Source organism: Chiloscyllium plagiosum, unplaced genomic scaffold (assembly GCF_037043375.1).
Source record: "Chiloscyllium plagiosum isolate Xiang-an unplaced genomic scaffold, Cpla_swu_hap1 HiC_scaffold_14, whole genome shotgun sequence".
NCBI classification, from domain to species: domain Eukaryota; kingdom Metazoa; phylum Chordata; class Chondrichthyes; order Orectolobiformes; family Hemiscylliidae; genus Chiloscyllium; species Chiloscyllium plagiosum.
The window spans coordinates 38,451,682-38,476,366 of NW_028270152.1; the positions used below are offsets into that span (position 1 = coordinate 38,451,682).

At 39.3% G+C, this 24,685-nt stretch overlaps 1 protein-coding gene across 6 annotated transcripts in view; it reads right to left on the reverse strand.

Annotated features, from left to right (window-relative positions):
- arhgef3 (Rho guanine nucleotide exchange factor 3) overlaps nucleotides 1-24,685 on the reverse strand; it is a 334,927-nt gene that overhangs the window by 35,057 nt on the left and 275,185 nt on the right. The gene's annotated exons all lie outside the window — the stretch shown is intronic.

Below are 24,685 nucleotides of genomic sequence, written 5' to 3' on the forward strand. Positions count from 1 at the left end.
CACATCACTTACATAGTATTTGAAACTCAAGAAGAGATGATTAACTTTCCAAAGCATATGCATCATTTCTGTGTCTTTATTCATTTGATACATATAAGCAATTCTACTAAGATTCATAGGCAGATGATTCAGTCTGAATTTATGGGCTGAATGTTTTCACCCCCTATGTGACCTGGACAATGGCAAGTCAGTTGGGAAAACCTGGGAGTTTGGAAAAATGTGATTCTCTACATTAAGAGAGAAATAAAAGTCTGATTCTGTGACTAAGTTTTGAATGGGGTCATGAACAAATGTGCCCAGAACTAGCAGCAAGATCAAGAGGCTGCCCAACAGCCTCCACATTGCAAAGTTGCAGCTGAAGGATGTAGGGGTGGTGGTACAGGGGGCCCAGAGTTCATCAATCTCAGTGCCATTTCCTCCAATCAGTATTTCACAGCAGTCACTGCAGACTGGGATGTCCAGGGACACGGTCCAAAAACTGCGTCATCTGCCGGAGCTACGGGAGACCTGGGTGCAATCTCGCAATCCTCAATCCACATATGTATAAAGGCTGTTTCTGATGCAATTTGTGACAGATCACATTGTTTCATCTTGTTTCTCCATGATGGAGTCAGTGCTACAGCCCGGGCAGTAGGCATTGCTGGCTGCAGAGAAAAGCTTCCACGAAATTCCCAAATTTGACACTAGTGAGTTATTGATAAAATTCAGCTCTAGTTTTGTTTTAGTTTGCATTTTGTTTGGAGATCTTGATTGGTTCACTGTGCTGTGCATCTGCAACTTGCTTAAAAAAACTGAAGAAAACTACATGCAGAGATTATTAAATATATAACTTTCTCAATAAACCCACATTGAAATATGGTTCCTTTAAAGTGACATAACCAGGTTTAAAACCTCATACGGCACTGATTTGAGGGATGTAATGTAGTCAGAAGGCTGCAGTAACAATTGTAAAATAATTGAGCCTACTGTTGAGTCATGACATCATTTAAGATTCTTTGTTTGATTACAAACTTAGAACAGTTCTAGTTACCCTCCATTGACAATGTGTACTGTATTCTGAAATGGGAAATTTAAAAAGTATATATTTTCTCAGTCAATGTTCATCTCCTGTAGAGTATTTCACTTTTTACTTCTTGTCATTCTGCCTTGCAATCTATGATAGCACTTGATTACACGGCATTCCTTTCAATTCAATGGTGTTAACTATTCATTGGTTTTGATTAAGGGAGTACTTTTTCACCATTAGGTATTGTCAGCTGACAGGACACATGTCATGATGCACTGCATCATTTTCCATCCCAAGGGAATGGAATGTTCCAAAACTATAAGGGTAAAATCTGGTAATATGCAATGCAATTCTGGAAGGCTATATTTGAGTGACATGCAGGGAAATTGGTGACTCTTTTCATTGTCTCACATTCAAATGTGTAAGCAAACCAAGAGCTTAAACCAAGAGCCTTCTCTACCAGTCAACAGGGTCATGCCTGACCTTTAGCCTGGTCTCCACCTTTCTGCACTCCACTATATTGGTTAATTCTCTTAATATTCAAAAGTCTAATGTTTCCTCTTCCTTGAATATAGTTAATTCTCTAGGGCAGAGAATTTCAAAGGTGCCAAACACCATAAGAGAAAATTTTCTTAATTCTAAATTGATAACCCTTAGCTCTAGGCTCCTGATTGAGGAGAAGCAGCCTTGCACCATCTCTCCTGTCAGTCTTTTTATGTTCTAATGAAATCATAAACACAAATGGAAGGTATGTACTGAGGAACAGTGAAACCAACAGTTGGTTCTCAGGGCCCACATAAGTAAACGGAATGTCCTGAGCAGCTTATTATTCTTACCTACATTATTATTTACAACAGTGAAATTGGTTTTAAGTTACAGATAACATTAATTTCCAATTCAAATTACTTTAGAATATTTACAAACCTTTTGTTTAAAACAAAATTTATTTTTAATCAACACTTTTTAACTTGAACTCATCATGATAATTTGCAAGAAATGCCTGGGGAAAATGGCATTTATACTATAAGAGAACACTGATCAGTTTCAAATTGACTCTGGTAGAGGCATCACTGTGGTGAATGCACCAGTTCATATGAATGACAGTTAACTTATTATTTCTTCATGGGATGTGGGCATCACTGGCTAGGTCAGTATTATTAGCCATGCCTAATTACCTAGAGGGCATCAACCACGTTACTGTGTGTCTGAAGTCACATGTACACCAAACCAGGTAAGGATGGCAGTTTCCTTCCCTAAAGGATGTTAGTGAACCAGATAGGTTTTTTTCTTCAATCAACAATGGATGTGTGGTCATCATTAGATCCTTAATTCCAGATCTTTTAAATTGAATTCAAGTTCTTGCAGGTGGTGGGATTTGAAACCAGGTCCCCAGAACATTATCTGGATCTCTGGATTAACAGTCCAATGATAATACCACTATATCATTGCCTCCTGCCAAGCTTAAAACAGTGACAGGAGTTACTTCAAATTCAAGTGTAAAACTATAAATTCCTTCGAGTTGAGAAGATTTAGGAGCTCTAATCATAATGATTAATTTAATTTCACAGGTAGATAGAAGGCAAGGACAGCATAAAAAGGAGTAACACTTGGCCATCCATTTTGAAGTACGCAAGGCAAGTCAAACAAGTATGTGTCATTCACATGTTTTATTTCCCTTCTGGGAACCTACTTTGGTGATCAGAAATCCAGAACAAGAAACCATAATTTTAAAATTGAGCTAGTACTATTTAGGAATGAAATCAGATGGAGTTTATGACTCAAAATATAATGGAAACCTCAATATTGTGGAAACCTCAAATCCAGAAATGTGGTGTCTAGGTCAACTGAAAATTTCAAACAGATTTTTGTTTGGCAAGTGTATCAAGGAATATTAAACAAAGACAGTAAATTAATATCTAATACAGATCAGCCACAATCTAATTCAATAGCGAACCACCATGCTGTGTAGAATGCGTGACTCTTGTTCAAAGATGATCTAATTAATAAGGTCTCAACATCAATGCTATTCAAGGAGTTACCTATGACATCAACAGGAAAGGATCCTTAAGAAACCTGTCAGCGATTCCCTCCAACACTTTTAAAGAGTTTTCATTTAATAAAATATTTACTATAAAACTCCAAAATGTACTCCTATAACTTGGAAAAATGCAGTCAATTGAATACTCAGCCATACAGATCAGATGTTCTTCGGCTAATTGATCTCAGTCAAAGCTGCAGTTAAGATACCACAAATAACTTGAGCACACTAGGAGTGGGGGAGGTTAAGATTTCAATAAAAAACCAGTGTGGCCATTTCTAATTGTTATCCAATGACTCATTGCAAGGGGTCATGTGCAAATGTCAGCTGTGGATTCTCTCACAGGCCCTGTACCACTGAGTGGTCAACTGAGCTTCACCATTCAGGTTCATGCCCAACATTGTGACCAACTGGGCCAGACTGCAGGTGATGCACAATTTCTTGGAATCTTGCTTTAACAACATGCATTTAAAACTCTGTCAGGTAGAAAATGTTCCAAGATATTTTACAGAAGTATACCTCTGTAAATATGGATAAATTTTGAAAGGAGGGCTTACTGGTAAGAAAGGGAGGTTTCAAGACGAGAACCTTACAAAAAAAGGAGTGAGTTGGATTAGTGAACAAATTATAGTGAATATAAACACAGAATTTTCGATTGGAAATGTTGAGCACCTGGGACCTGACTTAGACTAACAAGAAGACTAGTGATAGTTGAACATAACTCATGAAGTTATTTTGAATTAATTTTTTTTTAAATGATGGGAGGCTATCTAGTTGTTAAGTCTAGAGGTAACAAAGCCAAGGATGGAGGCTTTAGTAGATGGACAGAGGATGAATATATTTCTTACTTCACTAGCTATAGGCAAAGTGCCAGATGACTGGAGGACAGCTAGTGTGGTTCCTTTGTTTAAGAAGGGCAGCAGGGATAGGCCAGGCAATTACAGACCAGTTAGTCTGACATTAGTGGGAGGAAAATTATTGGAAAAAAATTGTGAAGGACAGGATTAATCAATACTTTGAAAGGCATAGATCGACCAGGGATAGTCAGCATGGATTTGTTGGAGGGAGATCCTGTCCGTTTGAGTTTGATTTATTATTGTCACATATACGAAGGTACAATGAAAAATGTTGTTGTGTGCGCTACACAGGCAGATGCTATCATACAAAGAGCATCAGGGTAGCACAACAGAATGCATAATACTGTGTTACAGCCGCAGAGAAGGTGTGTGTGAGAGAGAGAGAGAGAGAGAGAGAGAGAGAGAGAGAGAGAGAGAGAGAGAGAGAGAGAGAGAGAGAGAGAGAGAGAGAGATCAACATTAACATTTGAGAGGTTCATTCAATAGTCTGAGAACGGTGCGACAAAGCTGTTCTTGAATCTGTTCATGTTTATGAAAAGATGACTAAACATACTGGTGAAGGGACTGCAGTTGATGCGGTTTACATGAACCTGGAAGGGTGGTCCAAAAGCCCATGGCACCCAAGGCAAAATGCCAAACTGGATCCAATATCCGCTTACAAATAGGAGGCAAAGGATAATGGTGGAGGACTGTTTTTATAATTGGAAGCCTGAGACAAATGGTGTACCACAGGGTTTAGTGCTGGAACACTTTTGGTTTTTATGTGTATTACTGATTTGAATGTAGACGGTATAATTCATAAGTTTGCAGATGCCAGGAGAAGTCGTGGTATTGTTGATAGTGAGGCAGATGATCAGGCTATGGTCTGATACTGATCAGGTTGTAAATTGGGCACAGCAATGGTACATGAAATTTTAATCCTGGTAAGCGCAAGGTGATACATTTTGGGAGGCTGTTAAGGGAAGTATTCACAATGAATGATAGGTCCTTAGGGATTACTGAGGATCAAAAAGAACTTGGTATACAAGTACACAGAGTCCTGAAGGTGTCAGCACAAGTAGACAGCATGATGAAGAAGCCACATGGGAAGCTTGTCTTCATTAGACGGAATACAGGAGCAAGGAAGTCTTATTACAATTTTATAAAACATTAGTTAGCCACAGATGGAATACTGTGTGCAGTTCTGGTCACCACATTATCAGAAGGATGTGATTGCACTGGAAAGAGTGCAGAGGAGATTTGCTTGGAAACTGCCTGGGATGGAAAGTCTCAATTATGAGGAGAGGGTAGATAGAATGGGTTTGTTTATGGAATGTGCTGCCTGAGAGGTTGGTGGAGCTGGTAATCTTAAAAAGCATCTGGATTAGTACTTAAAATGCCTGGGCATATTAGACTATGGACTAAGTGCAGGAAAGTAGGATTAGTGTAGTTTGGCATTTGTTAGTCAACATAGACACAGTGGGCCGAAGGGCCTGTTTCTGTGCTGTGTGACTATGAAATGGAGGAGGTGGAAATAAATAGGCATTGTAATGGAGAACATCTGGGATGACTATCTCTGCTTGGGGTATGAATAGAATGCTAAAATGACAAACAGCTTTGTTCAGCCTGTGGAAATCAGTAGCAAAGTACAGGATTTTTGTTTGCAGTTGGATGGGGGAAGAGGGAGGGGAATCACAATGCATATCATTAAGACTGGTTCATTGCTGGCGCAAGGAGTGAAACCTGTGTAGAGAGATTCAAATGCAGACTTGCAGTAAAAATAATTTGAAAGGCAACAACTAATTCAAAACTTTGGAGAGGAAAGGGAAGCTAGAGATTTTAGGTAGTTTCTAAGGGGAAAAAAAAGTGAATTTCTTTTGGGGGGGGGGATACAATTTGAAAGCATGGTGCTGAAGAAAGAATAGTAATTACAATTTTATGATACGGAGATGTTGGTGTTGGACTGGGGTGTACAAAGTTAAAAATCACACAACACCAGGTTATAGTCCAACAGGTTTAATTGGAAGCACTAGCTTTCAGAGCGACACTCCTTCATCTGGTGGTTGTCATGAAGGAGCAGCGCTCTGAAGCTAGTGCTTCCAATTAAACCTGCGGGACTATAACCTGGTGTTGCGTGATTTTTAACTTATTACAATTTTAGTTAGCAAGGGAATGTATGTGGGAGTGGGTAGTCAGCATTTAATTGGAATGGAGTTTAGTGAGCAGGAAACAAGCCTTATAGACAAGTATTTAGGAAGTCAAAGTGGAGAGATAGAAAAACTAGAGCAAGACACAAGGTGTAAGATTGCAAAAATGGAAAGACACAGCCAAGTCAGCTGAGTGTATAGTCTCAATTTTTGTTAATGTTCATGAATTCTTTGTACTTCTTGGGAAAAAAATGTTGAGATGTTGGGAGAGGCTTTTAAAATGCCAATTGAATATGAAAGAAAGAAGCTGGGAGTTCAAAATTCCTTTTTAGGGAAGGAATGGGAAATTTTCACGGGGAGGTAAAAGAAAGTATACAGATGTAGCTTAGGATAAACCAGAATAATTACCCATGCAGATGATTAAACTTTCCTTTATTCATTCTCAGGATATAGGTGTCACTGACAAGACTAATGTTTATCATCCATCCTTGATTACCCTAATGAAGTTGACAATGAGCTGCCTTCTTGAACTTGTTGTTTATCCGGTGTATGTGCAACCAGAATGGTGGCTTGGAAGTGACCTCCAGGATTTTTGATCCAGTGATCAAAGGAATGTCAATTCTGTTTCAAGCCAGGGGAGGAACTTGCAGATAGTGGTGTTTTCCATGTATCTGCTACTCATATTCTTCTATGACTTGGAGGTGCTGGTGGTGGATTGGGGTGGACAAAGTTAAAAATCACAACACCAGGTTATAGTCCAACAGGTTTATTCGGAAGCACTAGCTTTCGTAGTACTGCTTCTTTATCAGGGGTTGTTCTAGGTAGAACAGTTTGTAGGTATTAAAAGGTGCTGTCAAAGGAGCTTTGACTGTAATGCGATTTCTGGATTATACACATTTGTATTCACTGTGTGCCAGTGATGGAGGGAATTGATGTATGACAAGGTGGATGAGTGCGCCAATCAAGTGAGCGGCTTTGTCCTGATGGTGTCAAGGTTCCTGAGTGTTTAGATTACTTACAGTGTGGAAACAGGCCCTTCGGCCCAACAAGTCCACACCGACCCGCCGAAGCGTAACCCACCCATACCCCTACATTTACCCCTTTACCTAACACTACGGGCAATTTAGCATGGCCAATTCACCTGACTTGCACATCTTTGGACTGTGGGAGGAAACCGGAGCCCCCGGAGGAAACCCACGCAGACACGGGGAGAACATGCAAACTCCACACAGTCAGTCGCCTGAGTCGGGAAATGAACCCGGGTCTCTGGCGCTGCGAGGCAGCAGTGCTAACCACTGTGCCACCGTGCCGCCCACGAGTGTTGTTGGAGCTGCACTCATCCAGGCGATTGGCAAACATGCTATTACAGGCCTTGAAAATCATGGAGAGGCTTCAAGAATTAGAAGGTGAATCTCTCATTACAGAATATCCAGTCCCTGGTCTACTCTTACAGTCATAAACTTTATGTAGCTGAGCCAGGTAAGTTTTAGTTAACTCCAAATATTCACAGTCTAACACCATTGTCACACCACTGAATGTCAAAGGAGAAGGTTATACATTCTTTCAGCACTGGTTCCTGCATAGATCATGTGACATGGTTTACTTACTGTTTACCAGATCTGAAAGTTATATAATCCTTGCTGCATTTGTCCCCATGATGAAGGAAAGATTAATAAGGAAGCAGCTGAAGATAGTTGGGTTTAAAAAACTGCTCCAAAGTTCCCTTGAAGCAGTGAGGCCACATAGCCATGCAGACGGTCTGTTCATGCCCAATGGCGTGCCAATGTGGTGCCCAGCATTGACTTTCAGGTTTGAAAGTTGCTGCTGTGCAGATACCTCAGATTGATGAATTGTGGATGTTGTTTGGATGATGCAAGCTTTCTACTGAACAGGTATAATGATTTTCTATTAGTGATTTTCGATAACAGATTTCCATAGAGTGATTTTCTATAGCGTGAGGTTGCAGAGGAACACAACTGTTGCAGTATGACAAAACGACTGCACAGGGAACATATCACTGCCCTGAGGAACTCATACAGCAATCTCCTGGACCTGGGGGAAGGTTGATATCCAATAATTATATTTTGTGTGTGTTAGGAAGGAACAATGGGAAGATATCCTCTGCATTCCCATTTACTTAAATGTTATTGGTTTTCCTTAATGCGATATTCCATCAAATGCTGCCTTAATGTCAAAGGTTGTTATCAAATCACTCTATAATTTTCTTGGACCATGTTGCTAATTTGTTTAACTGCATGACCACTTAAAGGATCTGATTTTTATGTAGTCTTTTATGCACTGGAACATTGTAGAATAGAACACTGGAAGTCACTTTCACCTTGTTTCTGAAGTTCAGCTTATGTCCACATTTAGGATGAAACTGTAATGAGATCTGGAGTTAAGTGGTCCTGTGCATCAACAAGCAGCTCGTGGTCCAAAATGAATTAGTTCCAAGTTTTTTTTTAAAAACATGACATACCTGGGTATCTTTCCACTTTGTTGGTTAGATATGAGTATGGGGTCTTGCATTGCAGTAGTAGTGTTCCTATCTCTGGTTAAAGTCCCACCTTCTCCAGAGGTTTGTAATAACATCTCTGAGAAGATTGATCAGATGTCAGTGTTGTAGCTGCATTAAAAGAGCTTGGCTGGTGACGTGGCTAACTCTGATAACACCAGGGGATGTCATCAGACTGCACATATTACAATATTACATGAAATGAAATGAATTAGCTAAAGACAGGTTTCTATGATGGTAGGGAGCCTCAGAGGCAAAAATATGTGGTCTAATCAGCATTTCTGGCTCAAGGTGGCTGCCATAATTTCAACCTAGTATTTTGCGCTAATGCTGAGCCCTGCCATTACTGAGGATAATGGAGCTTCCTCCTCTCATTAGTTACTTAATTGTCTATCACCATTCACAAATGGAAAGCTTGATATGGCTCCTGTAAATAATGAACCTGGTATACAAGCAACCGACAAAATTATATTCTAAACTTATTTCATATTTAAAAATCAGATATAATTAATGTTCACTGAGTAAATATGGTTCTTTAAAATTTGCTATTTATGTTACATCTAGAAAACAAATCAAATTGGCATGACACTAAAGCTTACATGCAGAGACCACATCATGGCTTAAGATTTAGAGACTTCATGACTGTGGGTTAGCAAACTTCTCATTCTTTGAGACCTGACTTCAATTTTGTTCAAAGGAGATGATAAGACTAAAGTCTTCCCTGCACTCCTCTCAGTTTCAGCTGAAACAACCACATGTAAAGCGAATTCAGCAAATATCAACGTATTCCCTGCTGGGCATGAATCCACAGCAGAAAGCTGCATCTAACACAAAACACATGAGTATTTGACAGGCGATTCACTCAAGTTGTTGAGAGTTTGAAATGGAAATGTCACACCGGTGTAGTACAAAGTATTCCTTTGAGGTCAGGGTTAATGATATTGTTGAGGAAAGTGTACAGGAGATCTTATTTTGTATTTAGCAGATCTATATAGGCTGCTGGCAATAGTTGGTTTCCTCCCCAGTACAGTCATGTCCCACCTCAAATGACAAAAATTTTTAAAAACTTTCAAAACTATATACATATTTACCAATGACAAGAATCATTGTTTTTCTTAATTTCAGGCATTTATTTTAGAATTCATTAAATTTAAATTATTTTGAATCAATTTGAGGTACAGTGGTATTTCTAGCCAATAATCAGTATATTCTTTAAAATGGCCCAAGGTGCAGACAGAGGGAAGTGGGTCTGGGTGGGTTACTGTTTGGAGGGTGTGTGTGGACTGGTTGGGCCAAAGGGCCTGTTTCCACACTGTAGGGAATCTAATCTAATCTAGCCACTGCGCCCTACACCAAAAACCCATCGCTCATTTATGACTCCAAGAACTGTCGACTTGGGAATGACAACATCTAAGGACAAAACTAAGTGATAACATGATCTACAATGAACAGCTCTTGTCCTATTATTGGTACAAAAAGGTAAATTTGACAGAGAAGGTTTGCTGAGCAAGTACAAACGCAACAATGTCAATGTTATTCAAAGCTGTGATGGCAATCCCCAAACTTCATTAATTATGTAAAATAGATGACTGGGAGGTGCCAGTGTTGGACTGGAATGGACAAAGTTAAAAATCACACAACGCCAGGTTACAGTCCAACAGGTTTATTTGAAAGCACTAGCTTTCGGAACGTCGCTCTTCATCAGGTTGTGGAGGTTAAGATCATGCTCGCAGAATTTATAGCCAAAGGAGTCCAATGTCATGGAGATGTGATACAATAAGCAATCTTAGATTAAGACTTTCATCTTTTATAATAGGATATTAATAGGATATTCTTTGATATGTAAATCCCAGAATTTCTTTTAAGTTACATTCTCAAGATAGCTCAGCTTTTTAAACAATAGGTATGAAGTCTGTCTGTGTCCCAATGCTATGTCAGACTGACAAACCCTCTGTATAGTTTTACAGAGTTTTACATGGATTCATGCAGTTTTTGAGCAAAATAAAATGTAATTGTGCAAAAATAAATTCACACCATAAGCTTATATGTGTGCGCATGTAGGAGTGACAGATTGAGTGCGTGTGTGTGTGTGTGTCTGTGAGAGAGAGAGAGAGAGAGAGAGTGCGCATACGTTGGTCTGAGTGCGGAGTGTGTGTGTACGCAAATTTGTGTGAGAGATTGTGTATGGGGCAGGGTCTGCGTGGTAGTGTGAGTGTGTGAATATCATGCAGTGGGGTCACCTGTAGTGAGAGATGAACCCAAGGTCCTAGTTGAGGCCATTCACATGGGTAACGAACTTTGCTACTAGCTTCTGCTCAGCCACTCTGTGTTGTTGCTTGTCCCAAAGTCCACTTTGGAGGATGGTCACCCAAAGGTCCGAGGCCAAATATCCTGGGCCACTGAAGTATTCCCCAACTGAAAGGAATACTCCTGCTTGGTGATTGTTGTGCAGTGCCCATTTGTCTGACATCATAGCCTTTGCTTGGTCTCGCTAATGTACCTTGACTCAGGGTATCCTTGCATGCAGCTTATGAGATAGACCACAGTGGCAGAGTCACATGAGTACTCATTGTGTAGATGGTGGATGCTGTCCCCACGTGTAATGGTGTTACCCATTTCAATACTCTGACACATCTTGCAACGGCTGCTGTGGCAGGGTTGTATGATGGTGTTGTTCTGAAGGCAGGGCAGTTTGCTATGAATCATGATCTGTTTAAGGTTTGGTGGTTGTTTAAAGGCAAGAAGTGGAGGTGCGGGGTAAGTCTTGGCGAGGTGCTCACCCTCATCGATAATATGCTGCAGGCTGCAAAGACATTGGTTGAGTCATTCGGATCCTGGGAAGTACTGGACAACAAAGGGTACCCTGTCTGTTGCAGCCTGTGTCTGTCTCCTGAGGAGGTCATTACGGTTTCTTGCTGTGGCATGTTGGAACTGGTGATCGATGAGTTGAGCGTCATACCCTGTTCGAATGAGGGCATCCTTGAGCACTTTCAACTGTCTGTCACGTTCCTCCTCGCCTGAACAGATTCGGTGGACGCAGAGGGTTTGTCTGTAGGGGATGGTTGTTTTAATACATACACATAAAAGCTTATGCAGCAAATTTGTTTTTATAGAATTACATTTTATTTTGCTGCATGAATCCATGTAAAACTATAAAGGGTTTGTCAGCCTGACTTAGCACTGGGACACAGACAGACTTCACACCTATTGTTTAAAAAGCTGAGCTATCTTGAGAATGTAATTTAAAAGTAGTTCTGGGATTTACATATCAAGCAATAAAAACTAGCATATCCCATTCTAAAAGATGAAAGTTTTTAATCTAAGAGTCATAAAGTCATAGAGATGTACAGCATGGAAACAGACCCGTCGGTCCAATCTATCCATGCCGACCAGATATCCCAACCCAATCTAGTCCCACCTGCCAGCACCCAGACCATATCCCTCCAAACCCTTCCTATTCATATACCCATCCAAATGCCTCTTAAATGTTGCATTTGTACCAGCCTCCACCACTTCCTCTGGCAGCTCATTCCATACACGTACCATGTTCTATGTCAAAAAGTTGCCCCCTAGGTCTCTTTTATATCTTTCCCCTCTCACCCAATCCTATGCCCTCTAGTTCTGGACTGCCGATCCCAGGGAAAAGATTTTGTCTATTTACCCTATCCATGCCCCTCATGATTTTGTAATCTTCTATAAGGTCACCCCTCAGCCTCCGACGCTCCAGGGAAAAAAGCCCCAGCCTGTTCAGCCTCTCCCTGTAGTTCAAATCCTCCAACCCTGGCAACATCTTTGTAAATCTTTTCTGAACCTTTTCAAGTTTCACAACATCTTTCCAATAGGAAGGAGACCAGAATTGCAATATTCTAACAGTGACCCAGCCAATGTCCTGTACAGCCGCAACATGACCTCCCAACTCCTTTACTCAAACTCTGATGAATAAAAGAAAGTGTACCAAACGGCCTCTTCACTATCCTATCTAGCTGCGACTCCACTTTCAAGGAGCTATGAACTTGCACTCTAAGGTTTCTTTAATCTGCAACACTCCCTAGGACCTTACCATTAAGTGTACAAGTCCTGCTAAGATTTGCTTTCCCAAAATGCAGCACCTCGCATTTATCTGAATTAAACTCCATCTTCCACTTCTCAGCCCATTGGGTCAAGATCCTGTAGTAATCTGAGGTAACCCTCTTCGCTGTCCACTACACCTCCAATTTTGGTGTCAGCTGCAAACTTACTAACTGTACCTCTTATGCTCACATCCAAATCATTTATGTAAGTGACAAAAAGTAGAGGACCCAGCACCGATCCTTGTGGCACTCCACTGGTCACAGGCCTCCAGTCTATGAAACAACCCTCCACTACCACTCTCTGTCTTCTACCTTTGAGCCAGTTCTGTACCCAAATGGTGAGTTCTCCCTGTATTCCATGAGATCTAACCTTGCTAACCAGTGTCCCATGGGGACCGTGATGAACACCTTACTGAAGTCTATATAGATCACATCTACCGCTCTGCCCTCATCAATCCTCTTTGTTACTTCTTCAAAAACCTCAATCAAGTTTGTGAGATATGATTTCCCACGAACAAAGCCATGTTGACTATCCCTAATCAGTCCTTGCCTTTCCAAATACATGTGCATCCTGTCCCAGGATTCCCTCCAACAATTTGCCCACCATTAACGTCAGGCTCACTTGTCTATAGTTCCCTGGTTTGTCCTTACCACTGTTCTTAAACATTGGCACCACATTAGCCAACCTCACCTATGACTATTGATGATACAAATACCTCAGCAAGAGACCCAGTAATCACTTCTCAAGCTTCCCACAGAGTGCTAGGGTACACCTGATCAGGTCCTGGGAATTTATCCACTTTTATGCGTTTCAAGACATCCAGCACTTCCTCCTCTGTAATATGGACATTTTGCAAGATGTTTACTGTATCACATCTCCATGACACTGGAGTCCTTTGGCTATAAATTCTGTAAGCATGATCTGAACCTCCACAACCACCTGATGAAGGAGCAGCACTCTGAAAGCTAGTGCTTCCAAATAAATCTGTTGGACGAAAACCAATGAAGAAATAAAACAGAGCAGCTCACCCATGTAAAATTGATGGGTGAGCTGCTCTGTTTTATTTCTTCAATGGTATTTTTGCATTACCTAGATAAATTTACACAAAGTTAATCCTTTTATCATATAGCAAAAACGTAAGACCACTTTTGCATTTTGTAATATTGTGAACCTTTTAACGTGTAAGAAAATGTATTAAAAGTTCATGCAGGTCCCTGAAGAAAATGCATGCAAATATCTGACTACTCAAGAAACAAATCTAATTGTTCGAGGGAAGGGAAGAAAATCGAAACCAAAAAGTTAAATAGATTTTTCTTTGGTTAAACAGTCTTTATTAACTTTGAAGATTTTGAATTTTTATTGGGTACTAAGGTAATCATGGGAACAGGAGGGAAATTGGAGTTAAGATAGATCTGCTATGACCTTAGTGAATGCTGGGGCAGACTCAGGATGCTGTATGGTCTACCCAATTTTCTATTTTTTTCATTTACATAAGTGGAGATGAAAGGGTATAAAACACCTCTTCTACTAGCACTATGATATATTTAAAATGGATAGATTCAGTTATCTATATGAACCTACAAAAAAAGAGAATTGTAAAAATCAATCACAATGAATTTCCTTGTATTCCTCTCTCTCGGATTCGATCCCATTAACATGCTCTCCAAAATTGTAATCCTTTGACTGAGGTTACAGAAGAATAAGGAAGATTGGTGGCTGGAACAGTTCACACAATGGTCCTGCAATCAACCAGTCTGGCTCCAGTACTTTCAACAATACAATTAATACTGACAAAGACATAAAATATAGCAACTAATAAAGTATGGAGCACTGCCAAGAAATTAAGCATTATGTATAGCCTTATTATCACCTTCTACCTGATTGTCACCATCACTAGAACCACAAATGATGAATGTCTTTTTTGAAACTGAAAAATGAAATCAGTTAATTTTACTTTTCGGTGAAACAAAGTTGCATGGATAATTACTTTGAGGTTTTTTTTCCTCCTTTTTTATGCCGATAGTTAATTGTTTTGTTGTAAATAGCTTTATCCAGTGGACAGAAGTAAGGATTGTGTTCTATCCTTTTTATAAGGTAGGCCATAATAAATCTGGGAGGTGATGGCTAATAGCAGGGTGACCCTGTTGGAGATTGTGATGCACAATTAGTACCGGGAGGAACAGAATGATGAGAGATCAACTTGGCACCAATGTGGCTATCAGGGCCAGACGTTTCTTTGTTGAAAAGCAGTAGGGGTTGGAGGTACTGAAGCTTAACAATTGTCCTGTTTATTTTATTCTTCTCCTAAACCATGTATTTTAAAAAGACAATGATAATCTGTTGTATTGGATTTCACAGAAGAGTGGAGGTGGATTAACAAGTCTCACACAGGATGGGAAAAATACTACTGCATCAGATACAACAAAGGCATGCATTGATATATAGGAGGTTTCAGAGCTGTAAGGCATGACAATTAGACACATATCACCCTAATTATCATTTTTATTCTGTGTAATTTACTGAATAGCATCACACAGAATATTATAGTTTTAAAGAATCACGACTTACACATGCAACAACTTGCAAGTATATAACAAACTTAGCATGATAGAAAACATCAAGGAATTTCCCAGAAGTCTAAGAAAAATGAATAATAAGCCAAAGAATGAGACACCAGGAGAGACAGATTTTATGAAGGTGCTTAAGGTATTAAAAGAGGGGAGGTATACATGGGGAGATGTTTATGGAGAGAATACCAGCACACATGGTCTAAGTGGCCAAATGCATGATCTCCAATGGGAGATCAAACAGGATGAGAGGTTGTCAGTGGAAGAGAGTTCAGGGAGTGGGAAAGTTGTGGGGTGAATGATGTGGTAGCTTGGACAGAGATAAAGAGGCATGCGACCATGAGGAATTTCATTATGATGATGAAAACATTGCGATTGGTTTAGATTAATAGCCAATACAGGTCAGCAAGGATAGAAGTAACTGGTGAGTGAGACCAGGTGGGCAAGAGTGATTATCATGACAATTTAAAGATCATCCAACATCTGGAAAAATGATAGAAAACTGATAATGAAATAACAATTATTCAGCAAATTCACCACAATATACAGAATCACTGATCAAATCTTCAGTCACAGCTTTAGAACATAGAACAATGCAGCGCAGAACAGCTCATTCGGCCCTCAATGTTGTGCCAACCTGTGAACTATTCTCAGCCCGTCCCCTACACTATCCCAAAATCATCCATGTGCTTATCTAAGGATTGTTTAAATCTCCCTAATGTGGCTGGGTTGACTACATTATCAGGTAGGACATTCCACGCCCTTACCACTCTGCGGAAAGAACATGCCTCTGACATCTGTCTTAAATCTATCACCCCTCAATTTGTAGTTTTGCCCCTCATACACGCTGACATCATCATCCTAGGAAAAAGACTTTCATTGTCTACTCTATCTAATCCTCTGATCATCTTTCAATGACTTTCATAGATTTTAACTCTTTTATAAAATGTTACACATAATCCTGTAAAAGATGACAGCATTGGAGTTCTACACATTTGTTCAATAATAGAACCTTCTGCAGATGAAAGGCTTTGAATATAGCAGTTGATCATCCAAATGAATCCTCACGACCAGAAACGGATCGTTTTTTTCAAATTATTTCATAGACAACTGAAACTATCCATACTTTGTGTTTAAACTAATTATATAGTATGACAGTGTAGCATACCTGATTTTTTTTTGAAAGAGATACTTTTCACTATCTAGTATGAATCTTCAAGGATTACTTCCTCTTTTTACACTAAATACCATTGAATGTTGAGTGAATCTTAATTTAAAAGACTGAATTCAATTCTATATCTGTAGGGTTCTTTTAATTTTGTTTAGTTCTAACTATCTTCACTTTTTCTACAGAGACACATCTGTGAAGACTAAACTATCTCCTAATTTATAACTGTTGTCAAGTCTATCTTTGAATTGGCGATAAAAAAATCAATAAATTCTACTTAAAAGTAAGTTTGGGTATGGTAACCAGAAATAATTTAGGCAATTAATGCAATTTTGCATTAACACGGCAACAACATTTGTTGTAATATTTTGGGTAGAACCAGTAACCTTAGCCTGATTGACACAACTATTAAATTGTAGAACAAGAACCGGTAAGAATGTTTCCTGATGTGGATATCAATGATATGATTTAAATTGCATGCATACATTAACTATAGACTTCCAAAAGATTAACAAGAGGTACATCAAGCTCCTTCTCCAGGGTTACAAACAATATGTAAGGCACACCCACATTAAAATTTTCCTGTTCTGATTACGTGTTAGTCAACCATTTAAGACAATAACATACAAACCTGTTTTATAAAATGAATGCATTTAGTTAAAGGCCATTGTGTATTGTGCATGTCAAATGTTTCCTGCTACAAGTCTAACTGGATTGAGAAGTAGGATTCAATATTCCCAGTGTCTTAAGTCTGGTTAATATTAAATTATCTGAGAGACAGAGGAGTCTTTATGCTGTGCATTTTAGCATTTCTTTTAAGTGATTCATCAGAACCTGAATAATTTTGTTTTCTCACACCCAAGAGAAGGACCACAATGTTAGATCATGCATCTTCCTTAACATGAAATGATAAGTGCTTAATAATTTACTAATCTGTACTGAAGTGCACTAAAAACCCTTGGATAGGTAGAATTGTTCAAAGAGCTTAACAAAATACAAATTTGTTTATTCCATCCAATAGTTATGGGAATGCTGCATAATGAAAGTCAAAATATTGTTGTTCTAAATGTAGACAAGATAGGTTATTATCTGAACTCAAACTTTATGTCTAATTTTTAAACTCCTCTGGATTCTTTAGTGTCAGTTAATACTTAATGTAGTACAACGCCACAGAAACCAGAAGACCCCTGCACAAAATGCCAACTTGATAAACTCTCAAAAATCTAACTAACAGCTTTAGAAATGCTAATATCGTCCCAGAAAAAAATCAACTCAACAACAGCCCTGAATAGAAGCTGATGACAAATAACAAAGATCACACTATAAATATATTTGGGACACTGGAGGCCATACTTAAGGCAAAGGTACAGCTAACATTTGATCACAATTGTTGCAGATCAACAAACGTGCAGTTGGCAGCAATGGGAAATTTAAAAATTGCTCAAGGTGTTAAAATATATTTTCTGGAAGGAACTAAGGGTGTTCTTTCCTCAAAATTTTCATTTTCAATACTCTTAGTATAAATTCCAACAATAGGAAGAATAGAAGGGGGGGGGGAGGGGAGGAGAAGGGGTAAGAGAGGACGGGTATTCTTCAGTTAAGGATAACATTACGGCTGTACATAGGGTGGATATTCCTGGGAGTACATCCAGTGAAGTTATACGGGTGGAACTGAGAAATAAAAGAGGGACAATAACCTTTTTGGGATTGTACTATATGTCCCCCAATAGTCAACAGGAAATTGAGAAACAAATTTGTATGGAGATCTCAGGTATCTAAGAATATCTGGGTGGTTACAGTAGGGGATTTTAACTTTCCAAACATAGACTAGCACTGCCATAGTGTTAAGGGGCTTGGATGGAGAGGAATTTGTTAAACGTGTACAAGAAAATTTTCTTATTCAATATGTGGATGTACCGACTAGAGAGGGAGCAAAACGTGACCTTCTCTTGGGAAATAGGACAGGGCAGGTAACTGAGGCATCAGTGGGGGAGCTCTTTAGGTCAAGTGATTATAATTCTATTAGTTTTTAAATAGTGATGGAAAAGGATAGACTTGATCTAAAAGTTAAAGTTTTAAATTGGAATAAGGCCAATTTTAGCCATATTAGGCAAGAATTTTCAGAAATGAATTGGGAGAGTATTTGCAGGTAAAAGGACAATTGGAAAGTGGGGTGCCTTCAAAACTGAGATAGTGCGAGTCAAGAGACAGAATGTTCCTGTTAGTGCTAACAGCATGGCTGGTGGGTATAGCAAATGCTGCATGACAGAAATTGAGGTTTTGGTCAAGATAACAAGGATTCATATGCCAGATATAGACAGCTGGGATCAAGTGAATCCTACAGGAGTGTAAGGGCAGTAGGAGAACACTTAAGAGGGAAATCCAGAGGGCAGAATGGGGACATGACATAGCTTTGGCAAATAGTATTAAGGCGAATCCAAAGAGATTCTACAAATACATAGACAAAAGTGTAACTAGGGAGAGAATAAGGTCCCTTAAAATCAACAAGACTACTTACACGTGGAAGCACGGGAGATGGGTGAGATACTAAATGAGCATTTTGCAACAGTATTTACAGTGGAGAAGGATATGGAAGCTAGAGAATTCAAGATATCACTACTTCTTGAAAAGGTGTCCATATTACAGAGGAAGAGGTGCTGGACATCTTAAAATGCATAAAAGGTAGATAAATCCCAGGGGCCTGATCAGGTATATCCCAGAATTTTGTGGGAAGCTAGGGAAGTGATTGCTGGGCTCCTTCCTGAGATATTGGTATCATTGATAGCCACAGGTGAGATGTCGAAAGACTGGAGATTGGCTAATGTGGTGCCATTATTTAAGAAAGATGGGAAGGAAAAGCCAGGGACCTATAGGCTGACAAGCCTGCCATCAGTGATGGGCAAGTAGTTGAAGGGGATTCTGAAGTACAGGATTTACATGGCAAGGACTGAGTAAGGATAGTCAATATGGCTTGTGTACAGAAAATTGTGTCTCGCTAACTTGAATTTTTTGGAGAAATGACAAAGATGATCGATGAAGGCAGATTGGTAGACATTTTCTAAATGGATCTCAGCAAGATGTTTCAAAGTTCTACAAGGGAGATGGGTTAGCAAAGTTAGATCACATGGAATCCAGGGAGGGCTAGTCATTTGAATACAAAATTGGCTTGAAGGTAGGAGACAGAGGATTGGAGGTTGCTTTTTGGAGTGAAGGCCTGTGACCAGTGGTGTGCTGCAAGGATCACTGCTGGGTCCACTTCATTTCTGCATTTATATAATTGATTTGGTTGTGAATATAGGAGGTCCCATTAGTAAATTTGCAGATGACACGAAAAGTAGTGGACAGTGAAGAAGCTGAACTCAGAGTACAATGGGACATTGATCAGCTGGCCAAGGAAAGGCAGATGGAGTTTAATTTAGATTTGCTACATTTTGGTAAGGCAAATCAGGGCAGGACATGCATACTGAATGTTAAGATAGAATCATGGTCATAGAGATGTACAGCATGGAAACAGACCCTTCGGTCCATGCCGACCAGATATCCCAATCCAATCTAGTCCCACCTGCCAGCACCCGGACCATATCTCTCCAAACCCTTCCTATTCATATACCCATCCAAATGCCTCTTAAATGTTGCAACTGTACCAGCCTCCACCACTTCCTCCGCCAGCATATTCCATACACGTACCACCTTCTGTGTCAAAAAGTTGCCCCTTAAGTCTCTTTTATATCTTTCCCCTCTCACCCTAAACCTATGCCCTCTAGTTCTGGACTGCCCGACCCCAGGGAAAAGATTTTGTCTATTTATCCTATCCATGCCCCTCAATTTTGTAAACCTCTATAAGGTCACCCTTCAGCCTCCGAAGCTCCAGGGAAAACAGCCCTAGCCTGTTCAGCCTCTCCCCATAGCTCAAATCCTCCAACCCTGACAACATCCTTGTAAATCTTTTCTGAACCCTTTCAAGTTTCACAACAACTTTCCGATAGGAAGGAGACCAGAATTGCACGCAATATTCCAACAGTGGCCTAACCAATGTCCTGCCCCTCAATTTTGTAAACCTCTATAAGGTCACCCCTCAAGCCTTGGAGAAGCTCTTGGAGAGTGTTGGTGAACAAAGAGATCTTGGAGTGCAGGTTCATAGTTCCTTGAAAGTGGAGTTGCAGGTAGTTGGGGTGATGAAGGTGGTGTTTGGTATGCTTGCCTTTATTGGTCAGTGCATTGAGCAGGAAAGTTGGGTTGTCATGTTATGGCTGTACAGAACATTGGTTAGGACAAATTTGTAATATTGCTTTCAATTCTGATCTCCCTGCTTTAGGAATGATGTTGTTAAACTTGAGAGGGTTCAGAAAAGATTTCCAAAGATGTTGCTGGATTTGGAGGGTTTGATCTATAGCGAGAGGCTAAACAGGCTGGGCTTATTTTCCCTGGAACAGAGGAGGATAAGGAGTGACATATTGAAGGTTTATAAAATCATCAGGGGAATGGATAGATTGAATAGCCAAGGTCTTTTTCCCAGGATAGGGGAGTTCAAAACTAAGAGGCATAGGCATGAGAGAGCAAACATTCAAGAGAGACCCGAGGGGCAACTTTTTCATGCAGAGGGTAGTGTGTATTGAATGAACCACCAGAAGAAGATGTGGAGCATTGTACAATCACTTATCTGGATGGGTACACGAATTGGGTCAGAGGGATATGGGCCAAATGATAGGGAGGCAATGGCCTAAGGGTATTATTGCTGGACTATTAATCCAGACACAAATAATATTCTGTGGACCTGGGTTTGAATTCCGCCACGGAAGATGGTGGAATTTGAGTTCAGTAAAAAACTGGAATTAGGAATCTAATAATGACCCATGAATCCATTGGCGATTGTCAGAAAAACCCATCTAGTTCACTCGTGTCCTTCCGGGAAGGAAACTGCCATCCTTACCTGGTCTGGCCGACATGTGACTCCAGACCCACAGCAATGTGGTTGACTCTTAACTGCTGCATAGCCATTGACACCTTCATCCGTGAATGGATGAGAAACAAGATAGGTAATAGGATTAGATTAAATTAGGATATCGGATCAGCACAGGCGTCTTAGACCGAAATGTCTGTTTCTGTGCTGTACAACTCTATTACTCTATGAAATAGTTTATGCAAACAGATACATTTTAAATAATGTATCTTCTTTTATAATAATAGGTAGAAAAATACCAATCAATTATCCTGAAATAATGTTAATTTCTAGCTCTTTTTAAACTGTTGAAATGGCTTACTACTAACTGTAACTTTATTTTCAGTTGAAGTGTATTGCACAAAATTGTCTTTCCTGTGACCAGGCATAGGGAGCTTGATTTTGTGCTATCAGAACTGTCTGACTAAACCTAATTTTTGTGGGGGCAGGGGTGGAAGAGTGGTGGTGACAGTCTAATTATAAAATATCAAACTTATTACCCATGGGCAAATATTAAGTAATTGGCGTGTCGGTGTTCAGGTGGTGGGCGTTATCTGCTGATCCATTTCTGCTCTCATATGTGAGAATGAAACTTATGGTGGTTGGGTTTGGAGCTGTATGTTTGCACTATGCATCTCTGTCAATATAAATTTAGTGTGAAGAGATTAGGCTATCCATCACTGCCTGGCTATCTGGATTATAACACTTATGAATATCAGCTGTTTTAACAAACATTGCAGGCACTTTCCTCAACTATTCAACAGTAACAAAAAGGATGTCAACTACTGGCATGTAGATGAATTAAAATCGGCTAAGGTACAGAATACAACAAAACATTGTGACACACAAGCAAGTGGGCCTGTGGTGAAAATCACACATCAAGACACTAAACTCCAAAATATGTAAATATCAATTTAATGTGTCTACATTAAGTAAAGTTCATCATCACTTTAACCCCTTTATTTATATCCAAATCGGAGAAATTTCATCAGGACGTAAAGAAATCCTCAATTATTATTAGCCTTGAAGGAAATAAGCCTATTTATGATAAAATAACCAAAAGATATGAGACTAGTTAACTATTTTAAATGCATTTTGAAAATCTTGTGACATACATGTATGGGAACATTTCTAATTATGTTCTCCAAAACCATCAGCTCACCTTTTCATATTTCAAAGGTGTGTATATGTAACAGTGGGGAAAAAAGGGGTTAAACATAATTCAGTTTGCTAACTGACTTGATTCTTTGAAAGTGTTGCACCAGCTGACTGATCTGAATGGTTCATATTAATAAGCACCAATCCTACTAAAAATAAAAATCTGACAAGCTGACTCTCAGGTGAAAGTATTTCCTTATCTGGCATTTTTTCACATGAGATTGCTTTGGGCCTTACAATTGGTCCCTATGACTTTGAGCTAGGGAGAATGAAAGGAAATTTCTGATGCCTATAGAATGTAATGGGGGGGGGGGGGGAATATTACATTTCATAAATAGCATGGTAAAAATTGCACAGAAGTACAGGAAAGGTCAGTTACTAAAACTTTGAAATAAAACTCAACAGTGCGTTTTTCTCTCCAAATATCCAGGAAGCTACCTCCCCAGAAAATGGCACAGATTACTGATATACCCAATGGAAGAAAACTCAGAACAAAAAACGTCACTGACCTTAACGATACCGGAGCCTAAATGGACCTCAGTACAGGTGTGATATAACCAAAATTTCCACCTGTTGAGTCCAGCAATTTTAGTCTGTTGAGAATCTAAGGTAACAGTACCTAAGCCATGAAGAATACACTAACAAGGTCTACATGCATTTTTAGTCAATGTTATTTTATCTTTTATTCACAAGTATTATTATTTCTCTAATGAAACTGAAGCATTTGTCAGTCTTCCTGTCAGGGAAACAGGAGTGAGAAAGACATCCATTTCTTGCCTGTACTAATTGTTTAGTTCTTATTACCTGAAAAAAATTAATCTTGGAAAAGATCTTTCAAGCACAAAAAAAAATCACTGGTGGACAGATCAAATCACTCAAAATTGGTTGTATAATATTTCAGCTGTAAATTTATCTAAATTAATTTACAGATTAGATTTTTTCAATTTTTATTGTAAGTTATACCTTCTCCACAGTGCCAATGTTTCTAACATTAAGAAAAATGCATTGGTTATTAAGTTTTTTGTTTGCTGTTAAACTTGTGCCAAGCACTGACATCTTGTTCAAACTGGAGAGATGAAATCAATCAAGTTTAAATAGCTAAAGCCATTTGAATACAGGTACACCAAGACAGATTACAACATTTTGTTAATCATAGAAGTTCTATTGCTGTTACAGCATGTTGAAGCTAGAAGGCATCCTGGTCATATTAGTTCAAGATTCTATAAAACACCTCCCCCACTCAAAAGCAGTAATGAGGGTAGTGAATGCTTTAATAAGGTTGTGTGCATGAGAACTACACATGAAGCTTGACATTATTTTGTTAAAAGTTCCTGTAACAGTAATAAGTGTATAAAAATAGGCTGAGTGATTCACAGCAACCTGAAATCAAAAATCAATTTAATGAAATATTCATACCTCAAAAATGCTTCACATTTAATGTGTTACAGTACTTTGACAGGAAGTGGATATTATGTAAGCAAATTAATTATTCTGTATTTCATGAAAAATGCCTAAACTTCAGCACTACTTGGAAAATCATGTAAAAGCACAGAAATCAACTTAACAGGAACATAATGCCAGGAAAAGGTTCAATGCAGTGAAAATTTTAATTGCATAGATCTGAGAAGGAGACTTGCTAATTTTTTTGAAGTTATATTGTAGATCTAAGAGATGCTCAGGCAAAGAGATAGAAGTACTTTCAACCTGTATCTTTAAATCAAAATTTAACTAACTGAATGATACAATTCAGCGGTTCAAAAATCAAGGTTCTCTTCCCAAGACTAACCAACATTAATATGCACATAGCAACATGTTGGCAAACCCGTGCCCAACATTTGTAATTCATCAGACTCGTCTGTTCACTGTGTCTTACTTTAATCATCTTTCACTGACAGCCTGATATAATTAGCAGAATTCACTGAGAGATCAGGGCGGAGATCATGAATGAGACTGGCAAGTGAATCAGTGCTAAAGGTTGGAGATTCCAATTATCAGCCGCCTCGCTCCAACAGGTACATTCCCCATTTGAAGTGCCGAGTTCGAAGAACCAACCTGGGGCGATTTCACGAACAAAGCCACCAAAGAAAAACTACGCACTGCACTAGCTTGCCATAAATATATTTGGAATCCTTTTGGTCTGTAAAAACAACTAGCAGAAGTGAGCAGACTAAAGGGTTTTTTATTCCCTCCTCGCTCTCCTCAGCTGGATTTGCACACGCGTGCAGTTATATTTTGTATTT